The sequence below is a fragment of the Bos taurus genome, chromosome 4, assembly GCF_002263795.3.
Source record: "Bos taurus isolate L1 Dominette 01449 registration number 42190680 breed Hereford chromosome 4, ARS-UCD2.0, whole genome shotgun sequence".
In the NCBI taxonomy this organism is placed as follows: Eukaryota; Metazoa; Chordata; class Mammalia; order Artiodactyla; family Bovidae; genus Bos; species Bos taurus.
Window position 1 is genome coordinate 41796985 of NC_037331.1, and position 19404 is coordinate 41816388.

A 19404-nucleotide genomic window follows, 5' to 3' on the forward strand; every position below is an offset into this window, starting at 1 on the left:
TTGAGCATGTGATTGCCTGCATTTTGAACAATCACTTATTCTCACTGCATGCTCTACTATCAAGAAACACTCTTGGGGAGGTATGATACACTCTTAGGGAGATATTCTTGTCTATAAACCAGTTTTAAAAGTCAGTGAAAAATGAAACCTCAGGCAAAATTTCTTAAATGTAAATTGCCATACAAAAGAGTTTTAGTTGGGGATTCTTGAGTGTTAGTGACTGATGACTTGAGATAGGCTAATGTGAACATTGACTTCTTTGTCGGGCTACAGAGTTAAATATGGTATGAACCTGAAGAATGTGTTTGGTAGGAAGGCAAATAGAGTATCTTACTGTTTTCCAAGATGACATACCAGAGGTTCGAATATAGGCATTAATGTTAGCATATTTGATGTCATGATACTATTTTATAGTAATGGGTATAAATGTGAAGTTCTGGTTTTGAATCCAGAAGTCTATGTCACAATTAATGACCATAGTTTTGTTGACAAGGTTGGTATTTGTAGTGGAAAATGGCTGCCAACTTTAAGATATTGTTATTAATAAATTGGACTAATGATTGTAGCCTAATGAGTGAAGTGTTTATCCTACTGTAGTTTGTAATTATGACCACATTTTAATGTACTCATTCTGAGCACACTATTTTGAGATGGACCTTCACAGGCTGTTGCTTCAGCAGCTAGGAAAGAAAGAAAGGGAGATTTTGGGGGTATTGTCAATCTATTCTATAAAATCCAGTGGAAAGACTTTTACTTGGAAAAATGAAGGCATGAAAGCTATCATTAAGTACTATCCTGTGATTATGCTTTAGGGCAAAAATAAGACAAATCTGTGTAAATTTTTAAAGGATGAAGCATTTTACTTATATTCAGATGATTTTAACAGAGCTTTAAAAAAATTTGTGAACTATACTGTGAACTCATTAGCTCCCATTATTGTGATTGTTTATAGAGGCCAGTGACCGCATGCCATGGATTCCTATGTAAGATGGGTACCTGGACTAGATCTCATGTAAACCCTTCCATGAATTGATCCAAGACAGTCTCAGATATTCAACGTCTATGTTAAGTTTTATTTAGAAGATTATAGTTTTTAGAACTCATGGAGTATAGACATATAATGTGATATATTTGGGGTTCTCTGGTAGCTCAATTGGTAAAGAACCCACCTGCAATGCAGGAGACCCTTCAATTCCTGGGTGGGGAAGATCCACTGGAGAAGGGGTAGGCTACCCACTCCAGTATCCTTGGGCTTCCCTGGTGGCTCAACTGGTAAGGAATCCGCCTGCAATGCGGGAGACCTGGGTTTGATCCCTGAGTTGGGAAGATCTCCTGGAGAAGGAAAAGGCTACCCACTCCAGTATTTTGGCCTGGAGAATTCCATGGACTGTATAGTCTGTGGGGTCGCAAAGAGTCAAGTATGACTGAATGTGATATATTTAGAGAAAATTTCTTTTCATTCTGTACTAACCTTTAGTTCTGGACTTCACTGGGTCATTGATGATTGATGCTTATAATGATATTCACAGAACCCCCACAGGAACCTGATTCACCTTCTGAATCTCTATTGACCAAGAAACAAAAATAATTGCTTCTTTTAGCTTTTGTGGAAAATATAATCCTCTTTTATATTCTTCCATGTGTGGTGATTCATATGCTATTCCCACGACGAAATATTTCTTTCCCTTGTCAAATAATAGATAGGTTTACTTTATCAATGTAAGTAAAGTGAAATTTTCAGAACTTTAGATATAGTGTCATGTGTCTTGGGTTTCATTACCGATTTCACGGGCGGGAAAAATACATAGAAATTCTTGGCTCTGTAGTTTTATTTCTAGAGATCCAATAAACTAGCATAATTGAAAAACTTAAACATGGTTTCTTTAGCAGTTGTTATTTAAAATATTAATAGCTGATTTTTGAATATTCAACACTGCATATTATATAGAAACTACATACATAATCAGGTAAACTAAGGCAGATTTTGCAAAGAAAAGGAGAAATTTGCATAACAAGAGTGTTTATTAAAAAGTGCACCATATAAAATTGCATTTTTTAATCAATTTTTATTTACATGTTTGGCCAGTTTTCCTTTACAGTTGTTTTAAGATGAAATTATCATAATTTTAAAAGAAGGTAAACTACCAGAATTTTAAGACGCAATAAACAAATAGATGTAATTTTTCTACAAAAATTTAAATGTTTTTTAAGCCATTTTTGAAAACCATTTAAATTCAAGATATTCCTTTTTAAATTTAAACTGCTTTTAATTCACACAGTGATGAGTCATATATGAAAAATACCATTTATTTTCATATCCTATTATTTTTTATAAATTATGGCTTTTTAGATTATAATAATACATTTTTATCACCAAAACATTTAATTCTAAACTAGTTGTTCTCTTCTGTGATCTCATTAATGCAGTGGATGCAGTTGAAGGAAGTTTCTTGAGTGATTTTGAGATCTGTACTGAAGTGCTAAAGGTTTTTCTTTTTTTTCTTTTAAAATTTGCACTAATGTTCACTGCAGGCAATTATATAGACCTTTGTGTCCTACATTCCTTGCTACTGCATCTAAAACCACATGGGGACCTGCATAGCCTGAACTTATTTTCCCCTTTAGGATCTCACAATGGAAAATAAAAGGCAAAAAGTTTTCTAAATTTTCCTATGTAGAAGAAGGGCCAAATAAAGCCTTTGAAATTCAGTTCTAGAGAAGATGTACATTGCTCTCTCTCCTATTGCTCCTTTCAGAGACACCTTCAAAGGAAAGTAGATCCACAATTATTAAGAGTCATGCTTCTTTTTGACTGACTTCAAGCTAGTATCATAGAGTTAAACCTCTGTGCTTCCTTTATTTGAAAAGCTGAAAACAAATTGTGTCAAATTTTCTCCAAGATTCATTTTCCTCCATAGAAAACTAAGTATGTGAATTTATTGAATTATTTAAGCAATTTGATCAGTTAATTATTTTAGGATAAAGTATCTTTAAATTTTAGGACAAGGTGAATGAGTTATCTTTGGGCATAATTTATGGGGATACTACTATAGTTTTCAATATATTTTTTAATGTACAAAATTTAGATAGTATGATGTTGAACGTTAAATATGACTGTGTGCTTTTTTGTCATGTTTGATTACTTTTGAGGTGAAACTACAGCTAATGTATTTAAGTGCCACCTTTTCTACTCTTAAGGGCTTCCCAGGTGGTGCTAGTGGTAAAGAATCCACCTGCTAATGCAGGAGACAAGAGAGACTCAGAGACTCCCTTCAGTCCCTGGGTAGGGAAGATCCCCTGGAGGAGGGCATGGCAACCCACTCCAGTATTCTTGCCTGGAAAAATTCCGTGTAGACAGAGGAGCCTGGTGGGCTACAGTCCATAGGGCCGCAGAGAGTCAGACACAACTGTGCAAAGCGACTAAGCACTAAGCACATTTCTATACTTAACATTTATATGGTGCAATCTTTTCCCATATTTCTTATGCTCACTTTTTAGCTGCTTGAAATCCACACATTCACTCTCATAGTGAGCAAAAAGTTTTCACATTGAACAACCCTGACTGCTTGTAGTTTAAACAATGGCTTTCAAATGCATAGCAGTCCCTGGATGAATCATTTCTCTGAAGAATTGTGATAGAGTAGCCTTTAAATGTAGTCTCCCAAATAGATTGTCTGGGTTTGAATCCCGAGTATGCCACTTGGTATTGGCAATATAAACAAGTTATGTAGCCCAGGGTAGTAATAGTATCTTGAGAATATTAAATGAGGTATGTATTTAAATGATGTAGTGTCTGGCAGATAATAAGCATTATGTAAGTGTTCGTAAATGTCTTTCCAAACATGTTGGTCATTTTGAACTAGTGACATGAAATGTTTTTAACTTTCAAAGGATTTTACACTTAATTGAAGACTAACTGAGAAATAGAAAATGATTGACTAATAAGTAGTATGAGTAATTTGCAAGTAGTAGTCTTAAAGTTTTTCTATAGAGTGAAGTCGGAGAAGGCAATGGCACCCCACTCCAGTACTCTTGCCTGGAAAATCCATGGACAGAGGAGCCTGGTAGGCTGCAGTCCATGGGGTCACTAAGAGTCGGGCATGACTGAATGACTTCACTTTCACTTTTCACTTTCATGCATTGGAGAAGGAAATGGCAACCCACTCCAGTGTTCTTGCCTGGAGAATCCCAGGGGGCGAGGAAGTTTGGTGGGCTGTCGTCTCTGGGGTCGCACAGAGTCAGACACGACTGAAGTGACTTAGCAGCAGCAGCAGCAGCATAGAGTGAAGTAAATCTTTGAAAAGCATTAATGTGAAGAGTATTGCCATTAAATGGAATGGAATATATTTTCATCTTTTAAAAATAACTCTCACTGATGCCACCTTTATGTGTAAAGATGTTTTATATTTATTTTATACTCTAGCCATAGTTTATTTTCACTCAATAATTTATTCCTTTTGTCCCCATATCTTATTGAATCATTTACTCTAGGCTTGACAAGCATAGAAATCCTATTAGAATTCACTAATTTAAGCTTAGGAATTTAGTTTATACTTCTTACATGTGACTAGAGTTAAATACAAGTATCATGTTTTAAGGCAGAACTTTTATTTCTTAGCTAGAAATCACAACCTCATAAAGAAGAGCAAAAAAAAAAAAAAAAAAAAAAACCCAGAATTATTTCCTATGTGTTCATAGTCAACCATGTAAAATAAAGAAAAATACATCAAAAGTCAGCTAAAAGTTTACTTTGCATTTGTGAGCATGTCAGCAGCTCAATACGAATGATTCTTTATATTAACAGTTTCAAGATGAAGCAACCAATAGTATATCTACCATCAGCTAAAATAAGTGATTTTAGCGTTTAAGCTGACTTAATCCCATCTTAGAATTCAGTAAGAACATTTACCTTGCTGGTCCAGTGTCCAACATTAATTTTTAAAAGTATTTCTAAACAACAGTCTGATTATTATGAAAAGCATGGAATAGGGTCTTGCAACTTTCTTAGTATTGTGATTGATTATCCCATTCCAGTCCCAGCTCCCTCTCTTTTGTTTACAGGAAGGACGGATACAATATTTCTCTAATAAAAGTAAATTATAATTTCTGTTGTGTAGATAAGTTAGTAATGGTTTCATAATTACTGATTTTACATAGGCTTGCATAGGGATATGATCTGCTTAAAACTCAAAATGGTCATATTCTTATAGGAAGTTGATAATTGCTTCTGTTATTACATTTCATTGATATGTTACAAACTCCATTAAAAAAGACTCTGGAAATTAATTTTTTAATTAATTTTAAAAATATTAATCAAAAATTTTAACTTAAGCTTTAGAAATTTGTTTTAAATTTAATAAACAATATTGTCTGCTTTGGATAGTCTAGAAGTAACAGGAAAAACATTTCCTTTTTTTGACAACTGATTGAATATTAACTCAGATACGTCCAGTGCATCTATTTTCAAAGATAAAGGAGGATGATGAATGCATATTTTAAGTGAGTGATTAGATTTTGTTCAACTTAACATAATTTTATGGCTTGTTTTACCTTAGGAAACATTTTTCCCTGTAATTGTTACATGAATCCATGTCAGTCTTTGTGTTATTTTCAGTTATTTTGGTTTACCTAAACATGTTTTTTCACTTTTAAAATCATGGCAGTTGTCATGTATTCAATAATGGCTGCAAATGAATATGTGACAGAAGAAAGATTAAATCTTTATAGTGTGAAGTAAAAGATATTTTGAAGATATTGATTTCTCTGATGATAAAATTTATGGAATAATTATTTGAACCTTTTAACTGAGTTTAGTGAAACTCATGCATATGAAATCAGAGATTTTTCTATAAATAGCCATGGGATTTACTTTTTTCTCTTTTTTTTATTTTTCAAATTATGAAAGTATGATAACACATTTACAGGAGACTTGGAAATTGGAAAGTTACATATAGTTCCTCTATGCGTGTATGTGTGCCAAGTCTCTTCAGTCAGGTCTGACTTTTTGTGACCCCATGGACTATAGTCAACCATGCTCCTCTGTCCATGGGATTCTCCAGGCAAAAATACTGGAGTAGGTTGCCACGGCCTCCTCCAGGGGATCTTCCTGACCCAGGGATCAAACCAACATCTCCTGTGACTCCTGATTTTTCGGCGAATTCTTTACTGCTGTGCCACCAGGGAAGTCTCATAGTTCTGCTATATATTACAATTATCTTTTAAGTAGATAAATTAAGATATTTTGTTTGTAATTTCAATATTAAACTCTCAAAAATTAATAGAATGAATATATGGAAAAGTAGAAGGGTATAGTAAAACTAAAAATCGTCATGAACCAATACAATATAATTAAGATTTATACAATTTTCATACAACAGTGAGATACAAATTCTATTCAGGTTCCCATAGACTATAAACTTGGAGACATCGGAACATATTCAGGGACATAAAACAAGGTGCAAAAATTTCATGGTCTAAAGGTATTGCAACCATACAGTTTGTTCTCTTACCACTGTGGAATTATGTTAGAAATCAATATCAAAAGACATTTGAAAATAATCTACATATTTTCAAGTGCAATGTGACATTTATCAAAAGAAATCTTTGACTAGCCATTGAAAGCCTCAATAAAGTTAGAAGGCTAAAAAAAGCACAGATGGGAAGCAGAGAAGAAAGTATTTAAATGAGAAATTATATCAGAATGAGAAATTAATATCGAGGATACTTTACAAATCGCATGCATTTGGAAATTAAACATCCACTTTTAAATGATAGGAATATCTAATAAGCCTTAACAAGGAAAATTAGAAAATATTTGTGACAATAAAAATGAAAAGAGAATTTAACAGAATTTGTTGCATGCAGGTGAAGCTGCTTAATGCAACTAAGTACAATGTGGAATCTTGAAAATAAGGTATGAAAACAAATAATGGCCACTAGCATAAAATTTTCTGAAATTTGAACAAAATCTGTACTTTAGTTAATAATACTGTATCACACGGTAATTCCTATTTTTTTTTTTTTTTTACAATATAGTATTCTTTATGTTCTCAGAATTGGATCAGATGTTTCAAGCCTCATTCAGTTTTTTTTTTTTTTAATCGCTAATATAATAAGCTTTCTAGACTTTTAGCAGTAATACTAGATGCCAAAATACATGGAACTATATCAAAGTTTTGAGTGAATATAAATTAAATATCTAGCATTCTGTTCATACTAAGTAAAACAAGTGGAATCAGCCATGGGTTTTATTGATTTACTGTGAAATGAAATGGGAAGAAGCAAATCTGTTTAATAAAGAATGTATATTTTATTTATCTATTTTCACATTACATTGTGTTTTAAAACATTTCTCAAAACATGAGCTCTTGGGCTTCCCTGGTGGCTTAGGCATAAAGAATCCACGTGTCAATGCAGGAGACACAGGTTCAACCCCTGGTGCAGGTAGATCCCACATGCTGTGGAGCAGCTAAGCCTGTATGCCACGACTGCTGAGCCTGTGCTCTAGAGCCTGGGAGCTTTAACTACTAAAGCCCATGGCCCTAGAGCCTGTGCTCCACAGCAAGAGAAGCCACTGCATTGAAAAGCCCACTCACTGCAACTAAAGAAAGCCTTCACAGCTACAAAGACTCGGCATAGTCCCAGCCACCCCCCACGGAAAATACACATGAGCTTCCCAGATGTTCAGTTCAGTTCAGTTCAGTCGCTCAGTCGTGTCCGACTCTTTGCGACCTCATGAATTGCAGCACGCCAGGCCTCCCTGTCCATCACCAACTCATGTCCATCGAGTCAGTGATGCCATCCAGCCAGTTCATCCTCTGTCATCCCCTTTTCCTCCTGCCCCCAATCCCTCTCAGCATCAGAGTCTTTTCCAATGAGTCAACTCTTTGCATGAGGTGGCCAAAGTACTGGAGTTTCATCATTCCTTCCAAAGAAATCCCAGGGCTGATCTCCTTCAGAATGGACTGGTTGGATCTCCCTGCAATCCATGGGACTCTCAAGAGTCTTCTCTGACACCACAGTTCAAAAGCATCAATTCTTCGGTGCTCAGCTTTCTTCACAGTCTAACTCTCACCTCCATACATGACTACTGGAAAAACCATAGCCTTGACTAGATGGACCTTTGTTGGCAAAGTAATGTCTCTGCTTTTGAATATGCTATCTAGGTTGGTCATAACTTTCCTTCCAAGGAGTAAGCGTCTTTTAATTTCATGGCTGCAGTCACCATCTGCAGTGATTTTGGAGCCCCCAAAAATAAAGTCTGACACTGTTTCCACTGTTTCCCCATCTATTTCCCATGAAGTGATGGGACCAGATGCCATGATCTTCGTTTTCTGAATGTTGAACTTTAAGCCAACTTTTTCACTCTCCTCTTTCACTTGTTGCAATGACTTATTTATATTGTCATGGATTAAAGGTAGCATAGAGGCTGTTTGCACTTTACATTGTCACTTAATAGATCATAGAGAATGTCTAAGTGAAAATGTTATGTGCAAAAACCAATTATATATGTATTTTAATACTTATTTTTCATTTTATGTGTGAGCAGTGGTGCTTATCCTAGTATTTTGTATCACTGTGCATAAGAAGGTACATACTTAGCTGGAATATATATTAATACAAGGGTAATGAGTGCTGTAGAAATCCACAAATTTATCTAGCACATACTCTAAACTTGTCAAAATCTGAGTAGCTGGATTGCAAGCATAAGCAAGTTTCAGAGATATGAAATGTCCAATTTTGCATCTGTGAAGCATTCTGATCAGCCCACAGTTGAAACCACTTTGTCTTTCTTTGCAGTCTGTGCTATAAGGATGTTAAAGCAACTCTTTACTACACACTTTCTTCAAAAAAATAACAAGCATTAATAGAGACAGTAATCTTTTATTATATAATGTGATAAATATCATTACATTGGCAACATATTACAAACATATAAATGTATCAAAGTAACATGTTCTGTGCACCTCAGATTTACAGGACCTTACATGAAAAAAGTATTCTATTAAATAAGTAACAAGACTCAAAGGGTCACAAAAATTGTGGCTTATTTCCAAAACCACCCTGATCATGAATAAATGTAATCTTGCCTCTTGGCAACTCATGTACTTAGTGGATGACCATTTTATTAGGACTGAGGTCTAAGTAGATAGAAAGAAGTCAATTCCTCTCTGGAAGAACAGGAATGTTATCAAAGATGCTCTTACCCATCTAAAATCTTCCCTCTTAGTATTTCTTCTGAAACATTATCTCTAATATCATCTCATTTTCCTCTTTGGTTGGAAGTACCTTTGCTTTACTTTTCTTCAGTTCATTGTGGGAGAGTCACTGTAGTGAATAGCAAATTTGTCAGTTCTGCTTCTTTGCGTACATGAAACACACCCACACATGTGTATGAATGCACACACACACACACACACACGCACACACACACATTTTTCAAACAGCAAAGTTCAATGCCAGTTTTTAAAAGTTATTTTTTGGCCAGGCCATGCAGCATGTGGGATCCTAGTTCCCTAACCAGGAATCAAACCTGTTACAGTGGAAGTGAGGAGTCTCAACCACTGACTGCTGGGGAAGTCTGTCAGTGCCAATTTTTAAATTGATAGTCCTGGAATGGCATTTATACATGTAAGAGGACAGTCTGATTTTAGTGAAAGAGTTACATAACATTATTCCATGTGTGACAAATCTAGCTTGCACTGCTGCTGCTGCTGCTAAGTCGCTTCAGTTGTGTCTGACTCTGTGCGACCCCATAGACGACAGCCTACCAGGCTCCCCCATCCCTGGGATTCTCCAGGCAAGAACACTGGAGTGGGTTGCCATTTCCTTCTCCAATGCATGAAAGTGAAAAGTGAAAGTGAAGTCGTTCAGTCGTGTCCAACTCTTAGCGACCCCATGGACTGCAGCCTACCAGGCTCCTCTGCCCATGGGATTTTCCAGGCAAGAGTACTGGGGTGGGGTGCCATTGCCTTCTCCAGGAAAAGCTTGCACAGGCACTCGTAAATTTTCAACTATGATTGGTATTTTTAAACCCTTATTAACTATGATAATGAGAGACCTAAAAGACATAATGACATTGAGTGCCCAGATGATTTCTGTATTTCATATATATTAGTTGTTAAGAAATGATAATAGTTTAGTAGTTTGGATTTTAGTCATTTTTATTTATATCACCAAGTGGTTGGTGGGCTAGGATGCCTAAGATAATGTCCTAATGTTAATGTAATATAATGTAATGTAAAGAAAGGGCAGAGATAAGGAGCATGCTTATTTATGAATTTGATAACATATTTACAGAGTAGTTTAAATTGCACTGGTTTAGATGTCTCAGAAAAAATGAGAGGATTGAATCCAACATGCTGTGAGTATATGTGAAAGTTTCTTAGTCGTGTCTAACTCTTTGTGACCCCATGGACTGTACAGTCTGTGGAATTCTCCAGGCCAGAATACTGAAGTGGGCAACCTTTCCCTTCTCTAGGAGATCTTCCCAATCCAGGGATCGAACCCAGGTCTTCCACATTGCAGGCGAATTCTTTACCAGCTGAGCCACAAGGGAAGCCCAATGAGTATTTGATATATTATAATTCTAAAGAATTAATCACTTATAGAGGTACTAATGTTGCTTTATGGAGAATTTGAAAACGTCAAGAAAAACCAAGCTTAATTCAGCCCTAAAGGGTTTTGTCCGGAGAAGGCAATGGCACCCCACTCCAGTACTGTTGCCTGGAAAATCCCATGGACCGAGGAGCCTGGTGGGCTGCAGTCCATGGGGTCGCTAAGAGTTGGACACGACTGAGGGACTTCACTTTCACTTTTCACTTTCATGCATTGGGAGAAGGAAATGGCAACCCACTCCAGTGTTCTTGCCTGGAGAATCCCAGGGACGGGGGAGCCTGGTGAGTTGCCGTCTATGGGGTCGCACAGAGTTGGACACGACTAAAGTGATTTAGCAGCAGCAGCAGCAGCAGCAAAGGATTTTGTCATGAAATGGAGAATATGATATTTTGAATTACATTGAGGTTTTAATTTAAATCTATTTTCTTTATGGCAAATTAATTTGCTTTGGAGTGGATATATATGAATTTGTGAAATGTACATATACCATAAGCTTTACTAAAAACTGTTTAAAATTTATAATGTCTTTGATAGCCCAAGCAGTGTGCTAACATACTACTGTGAATCAAAAAAGTATCCTTTTATATTCTTGTATCAAAATTAATTGGATATTCTTCATTGTCTAGTATTAAGAGCATCATAAGACCCTTTATCTTTGGGGAAATTGACTTTTAGCATTGAGTAGTTTTGCTTCTGTTGAGTATGTTTTCAGATAGACTTTAGAAAGTCACAAAGGTATTAGAGACATTGTTGATTGTCTACCTGGGATGCATTTCTTCTTTTCCCATCCTCTCATTCCTTACTGAACAGAATGCCAGTTTTATTCAACGATCTACACACTGGTGTGATGCTGTGCCACATGCTTTGTATTATGTCAGCTTTATCCCAAGGGGATGAATTTAAAGTAGTCTAAATCAAACATGGTAATTCCGTCTCTTTGCCAGTGACTGCTTTAGGAAATGGCTTATAACCCAGTTCTAAGTAATGAAAAGTAAAGTAGAACCCCTTTGTGGACTTTCTGAGAAACTTTTTAGTTTCTCAGAAATAAGATCCAGGACAAATATATTCATTTTTCTATGAAAGTTGCTATATATGGAGGTGATACCTGGAGCCACTGGAGCCATCTTGTGATCTTGAGGAGAAAGACCAAAGGTGGAGAATGGCCGAACTGAGTGACAATCTGAACTGAGTGATGATCTGCTAAAATAATGAGCCCAGACTAGTCCTTTCTTAAGACTTACTGTTATTGAACTAAGAGTACATAAGATATGTTGAACCATTTGGACTGGGTTTTCTGTTATTTTGAGACCAAAGTCTTTTGACAGATATAACTGAAAAAATGGTATAAAAATAGCTATTTTATTCCCATTTTATTGTTTTGGGAAGCATTACTGAACATCTTTCAGAAACAGAAATCTATTTGGAGAATAAACCAAGATGTATATTCTTGTTACACAAATTCACTCAAATTCTAGGTGTGTCTCCATTATCTCACTAAGATTTATCTGGTTGGACCTCTGTTTTAAATTACAGAAAATTATAAATATTCGGAAGTAAATTATGTGGAACACAGATTTATTTTTAATAATATCCAAAATAGAACATAATCGAGAAAATAAATCAACTGCAAAAATATACCCACCAATGCATGCCAGAAACAACTAGAAATATTTTTTGAATTATATAATGTTTGCACATGTCTATGTCATTGATTCAGTAGTGTATAATTCTAAACTGACTCATCAGAAATGTTCCAACACCAATTTTCTAGAGCTATAATTCATCTAATTATCATTTCAGTTCAGTCCAGTCATTCAGCCATGTCCGACTCTTTGCCACCCATGGACTGCGGCATGCCAGGCTTCCCTGTCCATCCCCAACTCCCGGAGCTTACTCAAACTCATGTCCATCCAGTCAGTGATGCCATCCAACCACCTCATCCTCTGTCATCCCCTTCTCCTCCTGCCTTCAATCTTTCCCAGCATCAGAGTCTTTTCCAAAGAGTCAGTTCTTCATATCAGGTGGACAGAGTATTGGAGTTTCAACTTCAACATCAGTCCTTCCAATGAACACCCAGGACTAATCTCCTTTACAATGGACTGGTTGGATCTCCTTGCAGTCCACGGGACTCTCAAGAGTCTTCTCCAACATCACAGTTCAAAACCATCAATTCTTCGGCATTCAGCTTTCTTTATAGTCCAACTCTCAATCCCTACATGACTACTGGAAAAACCATAGCCTTGATTAGATGAACCTTGGTTGACAAAGTAATGTCTCTGCTTTTGAATATGCTGTCTAGGTTAGTCATAACTTTTCTTCCAAAGAGCAAGTGTCTTTTAATTTTCATGGCTGCAGTCACTATCTGCAGTGATTTTGGGGCCCCCCAAAATAAAGTCTGTCACTGTTTCCATTGTTTCCCAATCTATTTGCCATGAAGTGATGGGACCAGATGCCATGATCTTCGTTTTCTGAATGTTGAGCTTTAAGCCAACTTTTTCACTCTCTTCTTTCACTTTCATCAAGAGGCTCTTTAGTTCCTCTTCGCTTTCTGCCATAAGGGTGGTGTCAGCTGCCTACCTGAGGTTATTGATATTTCTCCTGGCAATCTTGATTCCAGCTTGTGCTTCATCCAGCCCAGAATTTCTCATGATGTACCCTGTGTATAAGTTAAATAAGCAGGGTGACTATATACAGCCTTGATGTACTCCTTTTCCTCTTTGGAACCAGTCTGTGGTTACAGTTCTAACTGTTGCTTCTTGACCTGCATACAGATTTCTCAGGAGGCAGGTGCTGTGGTAGTCCCAGTTTTTTAAGAATTTTCCACAGTTTGTTGTGATCCACACAGTCAAAGGCTTTGGCATAGTCAGTAAAGCAGAAATAGATGTTTTTCTGGAACTCTCTTGCTTTTTCACAATTTGATCTCTGGTTCTTCTGCCTTTTATAAATCCAGCTTGAACATCTGGATGTTCAAGGCTCACGTAAGGTTGAAGCCTGGCTTGGAGGATTTTGAACATTACTTTGCTAGCATGTGAGATGAGTGCAATTGTATGGTAATTTGAGTATTCTTTGGTATTGACTTTGTTTGGGATTGGAATGAAAACTGACCTTTTGCAGTCCTGTGGCCACTGCTGAGTTTTCCAAATGTGCTGGCATATTGAGTGCAGCACCTTCACAGAATCATCTTTTAGGATTTGAAATAGCTCAACTGGAATTCCATCACCTCCACTAGCTTTGTTCATAGTGATGCTTCCTAAGGCCCACTGGACTCTGCATTCCAGGATGTCTGGCTCTAGGTGAGTGATCACACCATCATGGTTATCTGGGTCATGAAGATTTTCTTTGTATAGATTTTCTGTATATTCTTGCCACCTCTTAATATCTTCTGCTTCTGTTAGATCCATACCATTTCTGTCCTGTTCCCTTGGTATCTCTAATTGTCTTGAAGAGATCTCTAGTCTTTCCCATTCTATCATTTTCCTCTGTTTCTTTGCGCTGATCACTGAGGAAGGCTTTGTTATCTCTCTTTGCTATTCTTTGGAACTCTGCATTCAGATGGGTATATCTTTCCTTTTCTCTTGCCTTTAGCTTTTGTTCTTTTCTCAGCTATTTTTAAGGCCTCCTTAGACAACCATTTTGCTTTTTTTTGCATTTCTTTTTCTTGGGGATGGTCTTGATCAGTGCCTCCTATACAATGTCACAAACTTCTGTCCATAATTCTTCAGGCAATCTGTCTATCAGATCTAATCCCTTGAATCTACTTGTCACTTCCACTGTATAATCATAAGAGATTTGATTTAGGTCATACCTGAATGATCTAGTGGTTTTCCCTAGTTTTTTCAGTTTAAGTATGTATTTGGAATAAGGAGTTCATAATCTGAGCCATAGTCAACTCCTGGTCTTGTTTTTGCTGATCACATGGACCACAGCCTTGTCTAGTTCAATGAAACCATGAGACATGCTGTGTAGGGCCACCCAAGATGGATGGGTCATGGTGGAAAGTTCTGAGAAAATGTGGTCCACTGGATAAGGGAATGGCACACCACTTCAGTATTCTTGCCTTGAGAACCCCATGAAAAGTATAAAAAGGCAAAAAGATAGGACACTGAAAGATGAACTCTCCAGATTGGTAGGTGCCCAATATACTACTGGAGAACAGTGAAGAAACAACTCCAGAAAGAATGAAGAGACAGAGCCAAAGCAAAAAACAACAGCCAGTTGTGGATGTGACTGGTGATGGAAGTAAAGTCTGATGCTGTAAAGAACAACATTGCATAGGAACCTGGTTAGGTCCATGAATCAAGGTAAATTGTAAGTGGTCAAACAGGAGATGGCAAGAGTGAACATCGACATTTTAGGAATCAGTGAACTAAAATGGACTGGAATGGGTGAATTTAACTCAGATGACCTTATATCTACTACTGTGGGCAAGAATCTCTTAGAAGAAATTGAGTGGCCCTCATAGCCAACAAAAGATTCCAAAATGCAGTACTTGGGTGCAGTTTCAAAAATGATTGAATGATGTCTGTTCATTTCCAAGACAAACCATTCAGTATCAAAGTAATCCAAGTCTATTCCCCAACCAATAATGCTGAAGAAGATGAAGTTGAACGGATTTATGAAGACCTACAAGAGCTTCTAACACCCAAGACAGATGTTTTTTTCATTATAGGGGACTGGAATGCAAAAGTTAAGTTATTATTTAGAGAACATTTATTGGTAACCTATTCTCTATCTGGCATTGAACTAGAGACTGGTGACAAAAAGATGAATATGACTTCATTAAGACAGCATCTATGTATGTTCTCAAGTAGTTCATCCTATGGTACATGTATGTGGCCTAAGCTAAAAATCATTAAGAAGGTTCTTTTATCTTTTAAAGATAGCATCCATTATGTAATCAGAATAAAAGGTAAGGAAAAACATTTTGGAGAAGAAATATGGAATAAAATGAAGAAATATGGAGTAAACATAGAGAAGAAATATAGGAGTCCTTAGTATTATACAACATTGATTACAGTTCAAATAGTTGCATAAACTCTGTATATGTTTTAATGTTGTGCTATGTTCTAGGCACTGTGCTAGACAGTGGCTATAGTAAGGTGTGTAACTCTTGATCCTGTGCCAGAAATTTCATAGTGTAGTATATAATTAAGAGCACAGAGCTTTGGAGACAGACAAGTGTGGTTTCCACTCACAGCTTTATTCTTCATGCTAGTTGTGAACTGAACAAATTATTTTACATCTCTGTATCAGTTCCATCCTTTGTAAAAATAGGTAACATTACAAACTTACTTTGCACAAATGTTATAAGGAATAAATGTTGTAATATCTATAGGATGCTTAGCCTAAGGCCTGAAGTATAGTATAGATTCAATATTATATATATAATATGTATGTGTGTATGTCATATCTGTATTGTTTGATATTATTATAGTTATCATATATACTGTATATTAATGTTCAGTTTTATTTAACAACTACTATAAAAATAATTTTGAATGCAATAAATATTTCAGAAGACCTATGCCTGGGAGAAGGGTATTTGGTCTCACCTGAGTTTCCAAACAACAGTTCATGGAAAAGGGACTACTTGAGTAGGGGAATCACTTGAGGAGAGTAGGAGGATTCTTCTAGAGAAAAAGGCAGTGCATCATTGATATTAAGGTTTTCTAGGAGAGTTTTAAACAAGACTATCTAAGTACTAAAGTATCAACTTTAATACAGGCAGTAGTAATAAATGAGCTAGATGGATTAGATATGGGCTAATCCATCATTAAGAACTGAATGGTGAGACACTGGGTATTACTGTGAATAGTATTATTAATATTGTCATTAATGGCAAACATATGTATCATTTATTATATGTCAGGTAGCATTCTAAATACTTTAAGTAAATGTTAATTGATTTAACCTCCACAAGGTAGGTACCACTTGGCAGATAAGAAAATGACCCCAGAGATGAAGAAACTTGCCCAAAGCCACAGAACAATTAACAGAACCACGATTTAACCTAGGAAGTGCACTTAACTACTATTCTAGCTTGCCTTTCTGTGTTAAGAACAGAACTGACAAGGTCATATGTGTGCATTGTTTTCCCAGTGAGGATATCACTGTAGGCAACATTTCATGGAGCACATGTAAGGTAATGAAGAAACTTGATTGAAAGAGGTTGAAGATAGAGGCAGGAAGACCATTAAGGAGGCTATAGATTTACCCACAGGAGAGGTTTTAAAGTCTTGAACGATAATAATTAGGGTAGGAATGGGAAAGAGTGGACTGAGTCTAGAAAAAATGTGATTGGTAAAATTGTGAGTACACGTGATTATATGGGGATGAAGAGGAAGGCATCTTGCTGACTTTCTGGTTTCTGTTCAGTCAGTTCAGTTCAGTCGCTCAGTCGTGTCAGACTCTTTGCGACCCCATGAATTGCAGCACGCCAGGCCTCCCTGTCCATCACCAACTCCCGGAGTTCACTCAGACTCACATCCATCGAGTCAGAGACGCCCTCCCCCCATCTCATCCTCTGTCGTCCCCTTCTCCTCCTGCCCCCAATCCCTCCCAGTATCAGAGTCTTTTCCAATGAGTCAACTCTTCACATGAGGTGGCCAAAGTACTGGAGTTTCAGCTTTAGCATCATTCCTTCCAAAGAAATCCCAGGGCTGATCTCCTTCAGAATGGACTGGTTGGATCTCCTTGCAGTCCAAGGGACTCTCAAGAGTCTTCTCCAACACCACAGTTCAAAAGCATCGTGGTGCCAAACATTATAGAGACTGGTGACAAGGAGTAGATTAGGGGATAAGGTAATTACAATTGGGATATATTTAATGTGAGATGCCCAGAAAGAATTCAGGTGGTAGACATCTGAATATCCCAATTCTTAAATTCAGAAGAGTCAGTGGGGCTGAATTTGTAATTTAGTGAATATGGAATTATCCAATGAGAGACTATAAAGGCAAAAAAGAACAAAGAAACACTGTGACATTTATGTTTGAGTAGTCAGGGGATAACAGGAAGGAAACTAAGACTCTTATCAGAGAAGTCTTAACACAGAGTGAGTGATCACAACAAAATGTTTGAATACAACAAAAACATTTAGAAAGATGATGTATGTCTGTGACATTTCCATTGCATTTGGCAAAAAAGGAGATCAACTTTGCTTGATGTCCTTTCAGTGGAGTGAGTTGTACAGAAGAGTTAGATGTCACAGGTTTGAAGAGTGAATAGAAAGTAAGAAAATGGAAATAGCACATGCATTCCACTACTTCAGGAAATCTGTTAGTAGGAAGGGTGATGGACAGTTATGTATCTAGGACATGCATTTGAAGAGAGATAGAAGTGTTTGTGTGTATGTTAAGATGGAAGAGACATGAGCTTGAATTTTTGTATTTGTCACTTACGTATGTTATTTCATCAATAAAGATATTCTATCAAATTAAGTACCTTTGATTGATTAATTGAATAAATAATTATTCATTATACTTCTGTTTTGTGTCATGCTTAAGCTAAGTCCTGGCATTAAAATAATAATGGTCAGAACCTATCTTCTAAGGATACAGAGTAGAAGGCGAAACAATCATGTACAAGGCTCACTTGGAAACGCTGAGTTTAGTGGAATGGTACAGAAATGAATATACTGCTTTTAGAGCACACAGGAAAGAAAGGAAGCAGAGGAATACAATATAAGAAGTCTGGATCCTGGAGTAAGAGGATGTAATTGGATTCCAGTCCCAGGTTTGTTGCTATCATGCCCTTAAGGGACCATTAACTTCCTCTGAGCATCAGTCTCCATATATATTACAGAATGATGTTAGAATCAAAAAAGGCAATGCGTATATGGAAATGTTTTCTAAAACTTTAGTGTTGCTTAGTTGGAAACATAATTACTTAAGAGATGGACGATCACTGAGAGTGTGTGGTGGTGGTGGGGGTACTTCACAGTATATGGGATGTTTTAAATAGTCTCTAATGCATGAGTGGGAAGTGGGGAGGTGTAGAAAGTGAGAGAAGAGCATGAACAAAGGTGGGAGAGGGTGAAAATGACACTCCTATGCAGAGAAGTAAATACAGATCAGTGAGGCTAGTGAAAGGGGTAGCTGAGTAAACTTGTTATTAACCGAGGATTTTTCCAGAAATTTAGAATCATATCAGGGAAAGTCTTAAATGACAACCAAAGGAGTTTGGACATTATTCCCTAGGTAAATAAAGGCACTGAAGACATCTGAACAAGGGAAACACATAATCAAAGTAGTTGGAATTTTTTTTTTGTTTTTGTTTTACGAAGGGTGAGGGCAGGGAGGAAATTTGGCTTGAGGTATGTGTTGAGAAGGGCTTCCCGGGTAGCTCAGCTGGTAAAGAATCTGCCTGCAATGCCGGGGACCCCAGTTTAATTCCTGGGTCAGGAAGGTCTGCTGGAGAAGGGATAGGCTACCCACTCCAGTATTCTTGAGCTTCCCTGGTGGCTCAACTGGTAAAGAACCCACCTACAATGCAGGAGACCTGGATTCAATGCCTGGTTTGGGAAGATCCCCTGAAGAAGAGAAAGGCTACCCACTTCAGTATTCTGGCCTGGAGAATTCCATGGACTGTGTAGTCCATGGGGTCACAAAAAGTCGGACATGACCGAGTGACTTTGACTTTTACTTTCACACGTCAAGAGGAGAGGAAAATAAGGGGAAGGCCTAAGTTTTCCTTATCAGTGATGGAAATGGAAGGACATGAATTAGCTCATTATAGAAGTAGGATGAATAAGAATTTATATCCAATTGAATGGGAGATAGTGGTGAAGGA

The 19404-nt window shown here is 37.0% G+C and overlaps 1 protein-coding gene across 12 annotated transcripts in view; it reads left to right on the top strand.

The window, feature by feature from the left end:
* MAGI2 (membrane associated guanylate kinase, WW and PDZ domain containing 2) overlaps positions 1-19404 on the top strand; it is a 1467480-nt gene that overhangs the window by 1522 nt on the left and 1446554 nt on the right. The gene's annotated exons all lie outside the window — the stretch shown is intronic.